Genomic DNA, 17,605 nt, shown 5'->3' with positions numbered 1-17,605 from the left:
AGAAAGAACTTCCGACACAGTAAATTACTTACTAGCCCTCTTCCCTCTCTCCTCCTCCGCTAGAGGAAGAGGTGTATTAAGGAGTGGACTCTCCCAGCGTGGGTGTAGAGCAGGTTACACTGCCAGTAGAAGTGTATTGAGTAGGGGGTCTATCACTATCTGGAGGTCAGTGTGTGGATACAGTCAGTATAATAAATATGGGTAGCAAAAAAATAAAATAAAACCCTTAATAAAAAAAAAAAGCTATGAAGCAACACGCGGAAGGGGTCCAAGTCTCCTGCCCTGGGAAGATTTTCATCCTGCAAATGCTTCCACATTTTATATTTTAATGTTTCATAATAAAAGAAAGAACTGACCACCAAGAGTTTTCTAGAGCCCATTGTACTTCTTGCACGTTGGGCATAGAGGGGGTAAAGTGGTGACACACACAGCGGACAGCCCCAAGGGACAGAGTGGTAGCATACAGGTGGCAGAGTAATTTGCATATTAGGGGCAGACTTTCTAGATCCTGTTGTATCTACATAGATATACACACAGTGAAATCTCTTTGAGCCGACCACCCAAAACACAGAAAAATTGTCTTTCAAAAGGTACACATTATGCAGGTTAAAGTGTGTAATACAGTCAGCAAACATGTACAGCACACAAATAAGCAGCCCTCTCATTCATAGTCCCCGCCAGCGGCCTTTTACCTCTTCAGCTCGTGGCCGTCGGAACCTCTGTCCTGCCTCCTTTAACCGCGCTCCTCCTCCTGTTCGCGGCCGCATGTTTCTTAGTGCACACGCTCCCTGGCTGCCTCTTAAAGGGCCAGTGCAAACCCTCCTAACCAAACCCTGTTGCTCTAAGCTTATTTCAGGCAGCCCCTCCGATCTCCTGGTGTCTAAGCAACTTTGGCGCAACTTAGTTGTCTCCTGTGAAGGTTCCTGTATGCATCCTGCTACCAGTCCGCATCCCGCTATCAGTCTGCATCCAGCTACCCGCTATCAGTCTGCATCCAGCTACCCGCTACCAGTCTGCATCCAGCTAACCGCTTCCAGTCTGCATCCAGCTACCTGCTTTTAGTCTGCATCCAGCTACCCGCTTCCAGTCTGCAACCTACTGCCAGTCCGTATCCTACCTGAGACGAGCCTGAGGCCTACTGCCTTCTGGCAACCTGTGTCCTGCTGCAAGCCTGAAGACACGCCACGCTAACTTGTGAAAGAAATGTACTAACTCCAACTTTTTGTCTGATAGTTCTAGCTTTCATTTTCATTTCAATATCAAATCGATACTTAATGAAATATGTTTTGCTGTGTTTAGAGAAAATTTTGTTGTTTACCCAAAAATGTACTCGTTAAACAAGGAGGCCTCAAGAAGACTACACCCTCCACACCCTTTTGTAACAAGACGACAAGAATATAAGGAAATAACTACGTACAATGAGTGTTATCCTTGGGCTGGGCAATTCATTGAAAAATAATTTAAATCAAAATTTTGTGCAATTAATGGACGTCATCTCGAGAATTTCGGTTTTATAAATTAATTTTCTCCCGGTTTAAACTGTATCTGTATCTTCAGGATGCAGACACAGTTGAATCCAATGGTAGAGTAGGGGGCCGTAAGGTCACCACGCCGCTCCGCGCCGAGCTGAACAGACCAGAGAAGCAGGGGTATCTCCTCCACTCGTCATTGGAAAGGGGTATGTATATTATTATTTTTTATCAGGCACTATTGGGGGCAGCTGTGGGGGCATTATTCTGTATGGAAGTCAGTTATGGGGGCATTATACTATGTAGAGGCAGCTATGGGGGCATAATACTGTGTGGAGGGCAGTTATGGGGACATTATACTGTGTGGTGGCAGCTATAGGGGGCATTATACTGTGTGAAGGACAACTATAGGGGCATTACAATGTGTGGAGGCAGCTATGGGGCATTAGACTGTGTGGGGGCAGCATCAGGGGGTATATTATATACAGTAGTATACAGCAGGCTAAGGGAATAAATATTAATTCAATGGCGTAGCATGCAAAATATGGGTGTTGCCTAAATAGTTTAACCCCTTCCCATCGCAGCCATTTTTCAGATTTTCACGTTTTTTTTATTCCTCCCTACCTTCCAAAAGCCATAACTTTTTGTTTTTCCTTCTATATAGTCCTATGAGGGCTTGATTTTTGAAGGACGAGTTGTAGTTTTTCGTAGCACCATTTATTGTGCCATATAATGTACTAGGAAACGGGAAAAACATTATTTGTGGGGTAGAAAATGAAAAAAAACAGCGATTCCTCCATAGTTTTTTTGCGCTTCGTTTTTACGGAATTCACTGTGCAATTAAAACAACATGTTAACTTTATTCTGTGGGTCAATACGATTACGGCGATACCGAATATCTATAGTTTTTTTCTATATTTTACTACTTTTACAAGTAAAAACCTAAGTGTAAAAAATAAAATGTATTTTGTCACCAAATTCTGAAAGCCATAACTTTTTTTATTTTTCCGTCGATTAAGTGGTATGAGGGCTTATTTTTTGCGGGATAAGCTGTAGTTTTTAATAATACTATTTTGGTGTACATACGACGTTTTGATCACTTTTTATTAAATTTTTTGTGGGAGATGAGGTGTCCAAAAAGTTTCTGGCGTTTTAAAGTTGTTTTTTTTTTTTACGGCATTCACCGTGTGGGTTAAATAATGATATATTGTAATAGTTCAGACTTTTATGGATGCGGCGATACCAATTATGTTTATTTATTTATTTTTTTACTATGCTCTAGGGGGGAAATTGGAAAAGGTTTTTTTTTGTACTTCTAATTTTTTTACATTAAAAACAACCTTTATTTTACTAAATTTTACTTATTTTTTTATTAGTCACCCTAGGGGACTTCAACCAGTGATCGTTAGATTGCTTGCACTATATACTTCAATACTAATGTATTGCAGTGCAGCGTGATTCTGACAGGCTTCCATTAAGCCCTGCCAGAGGCAGGGCTTAATAGGAGCACAAAGATGGCGGACCTGGGGCGATTGCATTGCGGGGGGCGCGATGAGCTGTTAGAGGGGGTCGCCCCCCCCTTCTAACAATTTAAATGCTGCGGTCGCTATTGACCGAGACATTTAAGGAGTCAAACGAGCAGGATCGCACTCAAGCGTGATCCTGCTCGTTACTCTGAAGTGTCGGCTGTAACATACAGCCGACACCGGCATCGTATGGAGTGGGTTCACTCCGTGAGCCCGTTCCATACTTCCCCTACCCGACTTTGGATACGTCAAATGTCGGGAAGGGGTTAATAATCAAAATCAAGGTTACATGTTTTAATTAATCGTGATTTTGATTTAGGTCACAATTGCCCAGCCCTATATCATCCTAGATAATAAATTGCAAAGCCCCAAAAAATATTGTGTGATGTAATTGTTCAGTCCAATGCTATATAAACCCCCTCCTATTCTGTGGAGAGAAGCATGCCATTATAGCTACATGCAAAGTGACACGTATGTCACCTTCCTGTAACCCCCTGCTTAAGCAATAAATATACATCAATTTGGAGCAACTGTTTCATCGCTGATTTATCCTTAACAATTCTGGAGCCGAAACCTGGGAACCAAAATCAGCTGGAACGGAACCAGGATGGGAACCAAGGACAGGAGACCAAACTGGCGCCATCAATCATGTCAGAAACCTTATTCTCATTCGCTCTCTGGTCACCAACTCTCACGACAGAGGGACCTCTGTTCTCTGTCGTGAGTATGGATCCCAAGAACCTGAAACAGTTGTTAGATGCACTTACCTCTTTTGACAAGTACGTGTGAGTGAATGGTTATGTTGATGTAAACATTAGAGGGAAAGAGATCCTTTACAGTGGAGTGATTGCAACTGCCTCAAACGCACCTCTATGAAGAAAGTATTATGGGGGCAATGAAGTGATAAATAAGAGGACTCTACAGTCCTCAGACACAAGTGTTTTTCTGCTTTTCTGAGTTTGTCAATTACATTTTTATTAACCACTGCCTGAGCAGCAGAAGAATAAATGTCAAATAGAAGGCTAAGTGTGTTTGGGAGTAGTTTCTATACTGGTCTATACTGGTCTGTCTTGGTTTGTCAGCACAGGTCCTTTGGGTACCCCCTGCACTTGGCCTTAGGACATCGTTGATTAAATTCAGCTAAAGTCCACTGTTGCTATTGGGTGCAGGGCGATCCCCAGGGAACAAGAGCGACCGATCTCTCATCACTTCTCGGCCTGTTGCTTGACGGCCTTGTGTAACAGTGGTGTTGGGTCTGCATCTAGGTACATTCAAGGGTGCGTGTCCTGAAGCTGCACCTGGCTTCCCTCCCTCATGAAAAATCATACTCCTGCATACTTTCTATAAAAATTGTAAAACAAGAATGACAGAGCCAAATGAGAAAGCAGTTTGGAGCAGATGGATTGCGTGACACCCATAACCGCGGACCATCTGGATTACTCACCCCCCGACGGCCACAGCCATGGATCAGTGAGTGCTGGCCCGCATCTCCTCCTCAGGAGACGCCAGCGCTCACTTCCGCTTCACTCTGCTGTGTCCCATAGGGTGCGCGCACACGCTCGTGCCCGGCCTTAAAGGGTCAGCCCATGCAACTAAATAGTATGTCAAATTAGCCCATGATCCCCCTGGACTATAAGGGCCCTGCCCCTTCCGTCATTACCTGAGCGTTGTTGTGTTAGTCTTTGCAAATGGTCCCTTAGTCTTTTCCAATTCCCAGTGTTCCTGTACCTGCTACCTGTATCCTGTATCCCGTGCTACCTTGTTCCTGTGCCATAGAGAGTTGGAGTCGTGTTGTGCCGTATATTACGCCTGCTGTGTTACACCGCGCCTGGTTTCTGCCTGCTGCCAAGGTCCCATCCGAGCCTAACCATTGCTACTGTCTGAATTACCACAGGTACCCTTATTCGAACTATAGACATTTGCTTAGGATCCTGTTGGCCAGCTGCTATTCCGCTACGGCGGTACGGCCCAGTGGGTCCACACACACCCATCGTGACACATTGTAGAGTCTTTTAGAAAGCAACAAAAAGGTCAAGGTATATTCACAGTAAGTACTAGAATAGGGACAAGTCAGTCAGGTTGAGATAAGCAGCCTAAAGTTGAGGAAAAGGGAGAGTTATAGTCCAACATAGAACATGTAGCTATGTCTCTAATTGAACCCGCCACAACGGACCTAGAGGTCCCTGACCTAGAGGTCCTAGCTTGGCTGCGGTGTACACCACTGCAGACTTGTCGCTCACATATAGTTCTCCACCCCCAGTGTATATTGAACCCCAGGTCAGAGCCACTGCCCATGAATTTATGCATCCTTTCTCTACCCCCACCCCATGGGAGGAAGTATCTGCCCCAGTAGGAGGAAAAGTTTTGTGCGGAGCACAGGGGGATCTCCAGATCACTCATAAAATAAACCAAAAGGAAGTGGGCAGGATGACTGAGGAACAACTGTCCCCTCTAGCCTCAGCCTACCCTGTCAGACAACAATTAATACCTGGTATAAATGGCCAGGCAGATAGTAGGTAAAACGTGGGGAGGAAACAGATCGGATTGTAGCAAATACGAATGCTTTAATTGTGGGAAAATGGGCCACTTTTCAAGGGATTGCAAGGCCCCAAAGAAAGAGAGTGATTGTCGAGAAGGGCTTCCAGTGTTACCAGTTATCTCTGAAATGCCTTATTATACAGCAGAGTGCATGGTGGACACTGGAGCAGCCAAAGTGTTCTCAAGATATCAGAAGCCCCAAATTTGAAAACTACACGAATTCTAGATGCTGCAGGACTGGTGGGGGGGGGGGGGTAAACCCAATACATTAAGGGAAACAATAGAGACCCCTGTAAATATAGGTCCAATAAGCACCTTACTTACTTTTGTCCTTAGTGAATTTGTTCACTACAGCTTGCTGGGGAGAGATGCACTGATCAAATTTAAAGCTAACAATCAGTACACAGAGGTTTATTAACTTCTGGTGGGAAAGTTGTGAAGCATGCAGACCTCATACACGTCCTGCTGGAAAAGGTAAAGCTACCTCGAGCCATAGCGGTTAACAAATGCCAGGCACATCAGAGAGCAAAAGATCCTATCACTGCAGGTAATAGGGCAGACAAAGCAACCAAAAAGGGTGCTCTTATGATCGAAGAGTCCCCAAAAGACTAACAAAATCTGACAATGAATACGCTCATAACCTTGAAAAACAGGCAGGTTCCCAGACACACAGTAAATGGAGGAACACAGGTTGTAAGTCATATAATGGTGTATGGAAACATGAGGATGGTCAATTGTGTGCTCCTCGAGGTCTGAATCCCACTCGAGGTCTGTATCCTTTTTAACAAACTCATCTTATCTCCCATCTCATGTTTCCAAAGGAGGAATGGTTGCTATTCAAAGTTAATTTTGGGTTGCACCATACTTCTCACAATTTGAGACACAATACTGCAAGTAATGCATGAGTTGTGCAAAGAACAATCCAGGCAAAATGAATAGGGTACAGAGGAAACACCTTGTAAAACCTGACTACCCATTGCATAGGCTGCAAATAGACCACATTCAGCTACCTAAATACGGAGACTATGAGTATGTCTTAGTATGTGTAGATATCTTTTCCTCTTGGGTAAAAGCATGGCCTGTTGCTAAGCTAACAACTATAGTGACAGCTAAGAAAATAATATCTGAGATTGTGTGCAGATATGGCCTACCTGAGACGGTAGAGTCTGACTGTGGGACACATTTCACGGGGCAGGTATTTGCAGAAATGTTGAAATTAACCAACATTTACATACTTCATATTACCCACAGTCATCAGGAAAGGTTGAGAGAGCAAATGGTGTCTTAAAAAACAACATGGCTAAAATCTGTGAGCAAACAAAACTTACTTGGGTTCAAGCCCTACTGTTCGTTCTATTTTCAATGAGGCATACACCAAAGGGAATGCATGGACTCTCACCGTTTGAAGTACTGTTTGGTAGGCCACCACTGACAGGCCTATTTCCACAGGAATTACATGGACAGTTTGCTTCTCTGGCTGACTATGTTGTCCAGCTCCATAAGCAGCTGACTAATTTGCATGGCTTCGTCTTTTCTTCTTTACCAGACCCACAAGATTAAACTGGAACTCACCACCTAAAACCTGGAGATTGGGTCCTGCTAAGAAGATAAGTGAGGAAACATCTGGAACCCAGATTTGATGGCCCATACTAAGTACTACTGACCACTCCTACCTCAGTGAAATTGGAGGGGAAACCCAACTGGATTCATGCTTGCTTCTCACTATAAAAATTGTGCAGATTCGCGTAAAAAAGGGTGAGGTCACTCAGAGAGAAGAGAATTGAGAATAGGAAAACTTCCAAAATGAATTTGTTGTCTTTTGTATCTTATGCTATTGTATAAAGGTGAACAGAGAATGGCGGAAAAACTCCATCTGGCTTCTACATCAACAAACGGCCAAACACAACTGACTGTTGGATCTGTTCCCATGTTCCATCAAATCATAAAGGAATCCCTTTAATTGGTGTACCAATATCAATGAATGACCTCAATCTCAGAGAGTATAGCTATGATGTTAAAATAGATGTAGATCACACCGCCCACAATGCTTTCTCAGATGAAGGAACATACTTAGAAATTGCTGGCCTACTCACGACACCCACTATGTTCCCCTACGCACATAGTATGTATGACCACATAGCCAGAATAAAAGGTCGCACCGTCAATTTACCTAAGCTACACATTGGAAAAACAGATTGCAAAAATGGCACACTACTATTCAATATGAAATATGGAAAAGCAAAATGTGATAAGATACATAGTAATTGTAATAAACAATGTTGGTGTGCAACTATGACAGCGTCTTGTACCCCCAGATGTTCCTGTCCTGACAAAGGAAATTATGAAGTGTGGGACTGTAAGACTAAAGTCCATAACAATATGAGATCGTTTCAAAGTTGGTTGGGGAATCATGGTAAAATAGTTCCTAGGGTGATAAAACCAGGGCTATATTATATTTGTGGTAAGAGCGTATTCTTGGCTTCCTGTGGGAGCACAGGGTAATTGCACTATAGGAAGAGTTGTTCCAGCCATCAGACAACATCCAAACATCTCAAGTGCTGACGTTTATGAAATGTACTCTAAGAAGACTAGATATAAACGAGAGTTGTTCATAAAAGCAGATAAAGCTTGGATGTGGTTCCCCTCCAGGACAGGCTGGGGAGTCTAACTAGCGAATAAGTTCAACAAATATGCCAGTGTCATGGATGGGATAATTGCTGAGACCACCAGTTATACATGCTCTCAATGAAGATTTGGCCCAAGTTAGGAAAGTTGCCCTCCACAATAGAATGGCTCTTGATTATCTGTTAGCAATAGAAGGTGGAACTTGTGCTGTTATAGGTGAAGAATGTTGCACCTGGATTGAAGACTCACATGACCCCATAGAGGCACACATGAATAAAGTAAAGGAATTGCAGAAAAAAGCTAGAGATAAATTAAAGGAGGGATGGAATCTATTGGTGTTTGGTTTAATAATATGCTTTCTGGATTGCTGAAACCCATAGTGGTAGTGATAGGACTTATCATAATGCTCTTAATTGCCTGGAAGTTATTTATGTGTTGTGTTTCGCGTTGCAGTAAAGATGTGGATACATCTATTCTCTAGGCATGGTGACAGAACAGCTACAGAGTTGATCATCCCGACAGCCCAGCTCAACTACCCGCCTCTCCTGAAGACCCCTCAGCTGTTTTAGAGAAGCGTGGTGGACATCATCTCTGAGAAGGGTCCCGCAGATGCACACCCAGCAGTTTACACCCTACACCCTAAAGTGTAGCTAAACGTTTAACAATTTTCTGACATGTCATAGTGACATGTCAGAAGTTTTGATTTGCGGGGTCCGAGCACTGAGACCCCACCAATCGGTAAAATGAAGCAGCTAAAGCGCTCGTGTGAGAACCCAGCCGCTTCGTGTCTGTTCGGCTTTTTTCGGAAATAAATGTATCGGAGTACCGATTGGTAGGGGTCTCAGTGCTCGGACCCCCACCAATCAAAACTTCTGACATGTCACTATGACATGTCCGAAGTTTGTGAAATATTTAGGTACACTTTAAAGAAGAGTCAATGCTCAGAGTGATTTCACCAGAGGATTACTCTGAGGTGGTACGTGTGTTTTGATGCATCTCTGGGTGTGTGTGTGTGTGTGTGTGTGTGTGTGTGTGTGTGTGTGTGTGTGTGTGTGTGTGTGTGTGTGTGTGTGTGTGTGTGTGTGTGTGTGTGAAGTACGGGCTACCTAGGGGGCCATTTCAAGATAGGTAGGGTGATAGTTACTAAAATGCATAAAATTTATGTGTGATAATGAAATTATCAAAAGGATGAGAAATGTGAAAGCAATTAAGTATCTCCACCTTTTTGTCTGATAGTTCTATCTTCCATTTTTACTTCAATATCAAATCGATGCTTAAAGAAACATGTTTTCTGTATTTAGAGAAAATTTTGTTGCCTACCCAAAAAATGACTCGTAAAAAAGGAGGCCTCGAGAAGACTACACCCTCCACACCCTTTTGTAACAGGACGACAATTAGATAAGGAGATAACTATGTATAATTAAATTTACCCTATCTAATTTATTGCAAAGCCCAAGACAATATTGTGTGATGTAATTGTTCAGTCTAATGCTATATAAACCCCCTCCTATTCTGTGGAGAGAAGCATGCCATTATAGCTACATGCAAAGTGACACGTATGTCACCTTCCTGTAATCCCCTGCTTAAGCAATAAATATACATCAATTTGGAGCAAATGTTTCATCGTTGATTTTTCCACAACAAACTTTGACTTCGGATCTACACCCACCTGCCATGGAATCATCTGCTAGTGCCTGTACCCACGGTGTACTTCACCGTTGTCTCCTGGTCCGCAGGGCCAGCTGCTACTCATACCGGGACCACCTCAAGAGGCAGCGACCTGGGAGCCTTTCCACAGCGGAATCCAGATCACCGTAAGGGGGTTTAAGGGTGAATACCGGGGAGGAAACTTAGACAACGACCTTAGAGGCAGCCCTAAGTAAAGCAAGTTAAGTTAAGTAGCACAGTGGGTCCTCAACCCGCTGGTCATTACACCCCTCATTGTCCCCAGCATGGCTTCCCTTTCATTCCTAGTCCCCAGCATAGCTACCCCTCTCATTCTTAAACAGTACTCCAGTGCTGTACACCAGCATGGCTCCACTCATTTTTAGACCCCAATCAGGCTCTGCTTTCCATATCCCCCCTCACTGGTAACCTTGACACCCCACCAGTGGCAGTCTGTAGGCCCCCTTGCTCAGCAAACCCGCAGGCTGTTCAGTACAGCATGATGTGTGCTGCACCTTCTCCTTCTCCGACAGTCTCCTTATCCCTCCTTTCCTATGATGCGGGAAATGATCTTCCTCCTGATCTCTTCCTCAATGATGTGGCACAATGCTGGCAGCTTCTTTCCCTTGAAGTACCAAGCAAGTCTACTTCAGCTCTCCCTGGCCCAGTGATGCGGCGCGGTGCGGACCCACATCCACATGATTAACAGCGCAGATTGTACCCCAACACATAGAGAAGTCTCAGCTGATCAGACACAACAACCAATTGGTTATATAAAACAAATTAAAGGCAGAGCATTGTATGATGCTGAAGTTGGTTTCTTACCCAGTTTTAATTTGAAGGCCAAAGTTGTTTCGTTATTCATCAGTTTTTTTTAATCAAGAGGAAAGTATTTATACATTTTTACTTGTTCTGTAATAAAGGTGAGCAAATGTCGTGATAGAATCGTCCCCGAAATTCGATTTGTTCCCAATAAATTCGCTGTGAATCACAATTGCCCCAATTACCCTGTCTGACACTTATGTCTTCTAGGACCGTATCCAAGTTTGATACAGTCCTAGAAAAAAATCAGCGAGTCAGACGGGGCATTTGCGATTCCACCTCTCAATAAATTTTAAAAATACCATCCTCACCATCCCCTGGTCTTTGTAGCAATGCGTCCCTGACAGACTCCTAAGATGACATTGTTTTATACCATGTGACCATTGCAGTGGTCACATGGGACAAAACTACCTCACCTGCCGGCCTTCTGAGATGACGTCTTTTTGTCCCATGTGACTGCTGCAGCTAATCTCCGGTTACAGCGGTCACATAGGACAACATGGCATCATCTCAGGAGGCCGGCAGGTACGTGAACACACTATGAAATATATATTTTTTCAATCTTTTTTTTTTCTCTAATCTATAAAATGGCATCCGGCATTTTGGCGATTTATACGCCGGAAATCCCAAAAGATTATGATTCTGGCAAATCTGACATTTTCGGACCAAATTTGATTTCTGCCGAATCGATTCGCTCATCTCCACTTTTATTGATAGATTACAATGACTCAGGTGACCTGAGGAGAATAAAGTCAAAAACAGCACAATAACAAGAATAATTGGCAGAAAAATGGGTACTAAAGTGGGCAACCAAGAGTGTGATTTAAAGGGTTACATTACTTTGGGCCACTGAGTTCACACTGCAGGCCTACAGAGATTGACGTCCCACATCAAAATCAGTCAAGTCCAGTCTGGCCTAAAGTGGTTCTAGGCATAAATGCTGGCATATAGCTACGGTACTTTTTATACTTTATAATGCATACAATATAGTGATAGTCATCCACAATGTGGAAAAGACAAACGGACTAAAATGTAATAAGACCAGGATACTGACCCATAGATATGTATTGGTGATGTTCTCCCACCTCACCCTCCGACACACGTTTCACGTTCGCTTCTTCCGGGATTGGCCAACGCGAAACGTTCTTCGGAGGGTGACGTGGGAGAACATCACCATTACATATCTATGGATCAGTATCTTGGTCTTATTACATTTTAGTCCTTTTTCGTGTCCACATTGTGGATGACTATGACTATATTGTATGCATTATAAGGCTTCATCAATGTGTCATATGTTTTGGATGTGCCGGACATTCACTTGTTTGCACAACCAACAATTCTTTGTATTAGCTAGTGCCGGGTGGCCCTTACTCCAGTAACTTATCCAATATATATTTTGTGTATGTGATGTTCTACCTACCTCTTTGGGTTATGTATTTTATTTCTGTTTTGTGTACACGTCTTTTTTATTGTGGGCTTTGTCAGCCTTATTTTTTGTAATAAAGATTTTTCTATATTCATAATTACACAATGTGCGCTTGGCTTATTGTTGATACCTTCCTATTAGTTTAAATATGTTGTTGTGGGCATCTCCATTGTTATTTGACTTATTGTTCTATTAGGGATTTTTCCCTGGTACTATAGGTTTATAGATGGCCACTTTTCACTGATCTGAATAAGAAACTGATGTTTTTGAAGGGAAAAATTACTTTGGGCCACTAACCTTGCCAACCCTGAGATGTCCAGCAAAAGTTGGCAGCATTACATTAAAGGCCCAAAGTCTTTAAACCCTTTGAAAACACCAGTTTCTTAAGGGGGTTTTACACTGGGCAATTATCCGGCAGACAAGTTTTCATAGAGCGCTCGTTGACGATAATTGCCCTGTGTAAATAGGGCAGCGATCAGCAGATGAACGCGCAGACGCTCGTTCATCTGCTGATCGTAGTTTTAAAAAAAGTGAAATATTATCGTTGTCGGCAGCACATCTCCCTATCTAAACAGTGACACACGCTGCCGACATGATGTATGGGGAGGAGCGATCAGAGTTAGGGTTGTTTTCAGGCGTAATTCAGGCGTTTTACGCCTCAAATTAAGGCATCATTTACACGAGCGTGATATACGTGCGTGCGACGCGCGTGCTTTTCACGCGTGTCGTACGCACCTATATTAGTCCATGGGGCAGTGCAGACAGTCCGTGGGTTTTGCTCAGCGTGAGTCCGCTGAAAAAAACTCACGACATGTCCATTCTTTGTGCGCTGTTCGCGCATCATGCACCCATTGAAGTCAATGGGTGCGTGCGTGCGTCAATGGGTGCGTGAAAACCACGCATGCCGCACGGAAGCACGTGCTTTTCTGTTTACAAGCATCCAAACGGAGTGTCATAATGATGGCGGCTGCGCGAAAATCACGCAGCCGCGCATCATACACTGATGACACACGGAGCTGTTAAGTGTCTTTTGCGCACGCAAAACGCCGCATTTTTTGCGTGCGCAAAACGCACACGCTCGTGTAAATCAGGCCTAAGCCTGAAAAAACGCCCCTAATACGCCTACAAACATCTGCCCATTGCTTTCAATGGGAATTACGATGTTCTGTTCCCACGAGCCTTTATTTTACGCGTCGCTGTCAAAATACGGCGCATAAAATGACGGCTTGTCAAAAGAAGTGCAGGACACTTCTTGGGACTTTTTTTGAGGCGTTTTTCATTGACTCCATTGAAAAACAGCTCCAAAAACATCCGTAAAAAAAGCAGCGAAAAACGCGAGTTGTTAAAAAAAGTCTGAAAATCAGGAGCTGTTTTCTCCTGTTTTCAGACGTTTTTACTCACTGCGTGTGAACATACCCTACCGATTCGCTCGTCCTCATCCATAGTTACGTGTGACAGGAGCAAACGAGCGCCGATCTACGATGTCTCGTTGATCGGCGCTCGCTGCCCGGCCAAAATTTGCCGGTGTAATAGGGCCGTTATTCAGATCAGTAAAAAGTGGACATCTGCCCACTTTGATGCCATTTTTTATGGCAAGAACCACTTTATGGCCAGCCTGGATTCAACTGAATTTGATGCAGGACATCTCTTGGTTGCCCACTTTGACGGCCATTTTTGTGACAATTTTTCCTGTTTTTGGGCTGTCTATTCTCCTCAGGGCACCCAGGTCATCGTAATTTATTGTAAGTTCTCCATAGTTACTAAACTAGTAAAAAATACTTTCCCCTTGAATAGGAAACTGGACGAATAAGAAACCAACTGCAGCATTTTGAACCTTGTTTTATTTTTGGTCCATAAAGTGCGCTTTCCCTAGACTCCCGCCTACACCTTGTCCTAGCCGTGCCTGCAGCTGGTTGCTGATGCGGCTGTCTTTACAGGAGGGGTTGTCGGGTTGTCATCACGAGTACAAAGTTTATAATTTTTAAGGTGAAGGAGCTTTAAGAAAAAATCTGCCTCAAATTCCTTCAGATTTTGAACCGCCAGCATTGTTGTAAAACTTTTTTTTTCCCGCGTTTTTTGCCCACTGCTATTGGAACTAATGCAAGTACGGCGGGCAGAAAACACAGCAAAGAAAAACAACGCTCACAAACGTGCCAAAAGCCACCCGGGGAAAAAAACGCCTCTGCCTCCCATTAAAATCAATGGGGGGAGAATTCGGCCGTCTTTTGGTGCTGATTCCGACACGGTTTCTCCATGAAAACCAGCAACCAAGAACTCTGTGTGAACTGACCCTTAGGCCTGATTTACACGAGCGTGTTTTGCGTGCGCAAAAGGCACTTGACAGCTCCGTGTGTCATCAGTGTATGATGCGCGGCTGCGTGATTTTCGGGCAGCCGCCATCATAGAGATGAGGCTAGTCGACGTCAGTCACTGTCCAGGGTGCTGAAAGAGTTAACTGATCGGCAGTAACTCTTTCAGCACCCTCGACAGTGAATTCCGATCACCATATCGAGTAACCTGTTAAAAAAAAAAGAGGTTCGTACTTACCGAGAACTTCCCGGCCGTTGCCTTGGTGACGCGCCTCTCTTGACATCTGGCCCCACCTCCCTGAATGACGCGGCAGTCCATGTGACCGCTGCAGCCTGTGCTTGGCTTGTGATTGGCTGCAGCTGTCACTTGGACTGAATTGTCATCCCGGGAGGTCAGACTGGAGGAAGAAGCCGGGAGTTATCGGTAAGTCAGAACTTTTTTTTTTTTTACACGTTCACGTATATTGGGATCGGAAGTCACTGTCCAGGGTGCTGAACCAGTTTAACTCTTTCAGCACCCTGGACAGTGACTGTCTCCTGACGTCGCGTACCGGAACATTTTTTGGCGGGTTCGGTCAAAACGAGTTCGGCCGAACCCGGTGAAGTTCGGTTCGGACGGTTCGCTCATCTCTAAGACACTCCGTTTGGATGTTAGTAAACAGAAAAGCACGTGGTGCTTTTCTGTTTACATTTAGAGTTCGACAGCTCTTGTGCGAATCACGCAGTTTGCACGGAAGTGCTTCCGTGCGACCTGCGTGGTTTTCACGCACCCATTGACTTCAATGGGTGCGTGATGCGCGAAAAACGCAGAATTTTAGAACATGTCGTGAGTTTTTCTCAGCGCACTCACGCTGAGCAAAACTCACGGACTGTCTGCATGCCCCCATAGACTTGTATAGGTCCGTGCGACCCGCGTGAAAAGCACGCGAGTCGCACGGACGTATATCACGTTCGTGTAAATGAGGCCTTAGAGGAATTTCCAATTGTAAATACACTTCTATGGGAGATATGTAAACAGCATAGCTCAGCGAGGTCCGGCCACCTCGTAACGCAGTGGCCGAAGAGCATCGACAGGAGAAGGTAGGATGGGGGTCAGGGGGTCCCGTTTTTGAGGTGAGACATTTATGGCATAGCCTGTGGAAATGCCATAAATATATGAGATGAGAGTAAAAATCCAGTCTTACAAGGAAAAGCAGAATGTGATGGTCTAATAAAAGTGCAGCCTGTCTGCCTATTATCACTGTATAATGGAGACATCATTTATGTCACACAAAAAAACACTTTTCAGGACAAAAATCAACTCAGCGCCATTGTTCTCACACGAGCCTTGTAGTGAATGACTGCAGGTACCGCACGGAATCCGCCTCCTCACATCACCAGTGTAACCACTGCTAATACCGGTGTCAGATATTCCGAGAACTCGTTCTTATACATGGCGGCTTCCCACAGGTTCTAGCGGGATCCAGGCCTGCAATGAGCGATGCATGGACACGTCATGTACACTATACCAGCGGGCGGGATGCTGCGAGGATGAAGAACACGGAGGAGGGTGATGAGGGGAAATGATCAGGTCATGAAGCGGCCTACCTTGTGCCGAGCAGGGTGCTGTGCAGACCCAGAGCTCTCACTGCGCCTGTCCGCTCACCACCACCCCCTGCCAGTATTATTATCGCCCACTCCCTTATTTCTCCCTCAGATTTCGTGCATCAGACACCGTTGAGTGTAACCTGCTGCTTCCCCCAGTCTGTACGAGCAGGGAGGAGAATGCCGGGCGATAGTACTGGCGGGAGTGCGGGGATATGGACTACCTCACCTCAATCATAGTGCTGCAGTGGATGGGGATTTTATTGTAATTCAGCGCAAGGCGTCTATATTTTATTTATTTCTGTAATGCAGAATATTAATCTTATTAGCATATGAAAATAAATGACACCAGACTAACATTTAATAAAATGTAAATTATACCACATTTATTAATACTTTATTTATGAAGACTGGCATAGCACTTCAGGGTCTGTGGAGATGGGCATACTGCTATGAGCCTTGGCATTTGCAGTGATCTATATCCCAAACATTAATATGGCATTATGGACATCGCTTGTGGATCCTCAGGGTAATTATGGTGGGAAATTTACTGCCTGTTTCTCTAAGGGTATGTTCACACGGCCAAATTTCAGACGTATACGAGGCGTATTATGCCTCGTTTTACGTCTGAAAATACGGCTCCAATACGTCGGCAAACATCTGCCCATTCATTTGAATGGGTTTGCCGACGTACTGTGCAGACGACCTGTTATTTACGCGTCGTCGTTTGACAGCTGTCAAACGACGACGCGTAAAAATACAGCCTCGTCAAAAGAAGTGCAGGACACTTCTTTGGACGTTTTTGGAGCTGTTTTCTCAATGAAAACAGCTCCAAAAACGGACGTAAAAAACGCTGCGAAAAACGCCGTGAAAAATCCGAGTAGAGGTCAAAAAACGTCTGAAAAGCAGGGTCTGTTTTCCCTTGAAAACAGCTCTGGATTTTCAGACGTTTTTGGTCACTACGTGTGCACATACCCTGAGGATTCGGTCTGGAGAGGTGTTAGAGCTGGATTGGGCTTTGTTCACATCTGCGTCGGTGCCCTGTTCAGGAGTTCCGTCTGAGCTTTCCGTCAGAGGAACCTATGAACGGAACCCTGACTGGAACAAACGGAAACCATAGGTTTCCGTTTGCATCACCATTGATTTCAATGGTGAATGATCCGGTGCAAATGGTTTCAGTTTGTCTCCTCTGTGTAAGGGTTCCATCGTTTGGACGGAATGAATAGCGTAGTCGACTGTGCTATCAAAACGACGGAACCCTTGCAAAACAGAGACAAGCGGAAACCATTTGCACTGGATCCGTCACCATTGAAATCAATGGTGATGCAAAGGGAAACCTATGGTTTTCTTTTGTTTAAGTCAGGGTTTCGTTCATGGTCTCCCCTAACGGAAAGGAAATGTAGATAACAACAGTGATTTTTAATTTGAAAAACAAACAATTTTGAGCAAGTTATGAACAATTTTAGATTTGTGCTAACTAGTTTCTTAATAGACAACTGGGCGTTTTTTTAACTTTTTACCAACTGGGCGTTGTAAAGAGAAGTGTATGACGCTGACCAATCAGTGAACAATCAGCGTCATACACTTCTCATCGTTCCAGACCAGCTAGTTTCACTGCACACAAAGCTCCAGTCCTGGCCA

The 17,605-nt window shown here is 44.2% G+C and overlaps 1 protein-coding gene across 3 annotated transcripts in view; it reads right to left on the bottom strand.

Moving 5' to 3' along the window:
* Window positions 1–16,152, bottom strand: part of DRP2 (dystrophin related protein 2) — a 311,219-nt gene extending 295,067 nt beyond the window's left edge. For all 3 annotated transcript variants that reach the window (XM_075835576.1, XM_075835579.1, XM_075835580.1), the window contains exon 1: window positions 15,968–16,152. The gene's annotated coding sequence lies outside the window, so the exon portion shown is untranslated. The remainder of the gene's footprint in view (window positions 1–15,967) is intronic.
* Window positions 16,153–17,605: the final 1,453 nt, after the last annotated feature.

The sequence above is a fragment of the Rhinoderma darwinii genome, chromosome 8 (assembly GCF_050947455.1).
Source record: "Rhinoderma darwinii isolate aRhiDar2 chromosome 8, aRhiDar2.hap1, whole genome shotgun sequence".
Taxonomy (NCBI): Eukaryota; Metazoa; Chordata; class Amphibia; order Anura; family Rhinodermatidae; genus Rhinoderma; species Rhinoderma darwinii.
The sequence above is the reverse complement of the archived record's forward strand: the minus strand, read 5'-3'. Positions and strand labels throughout refer to the sequence as shown.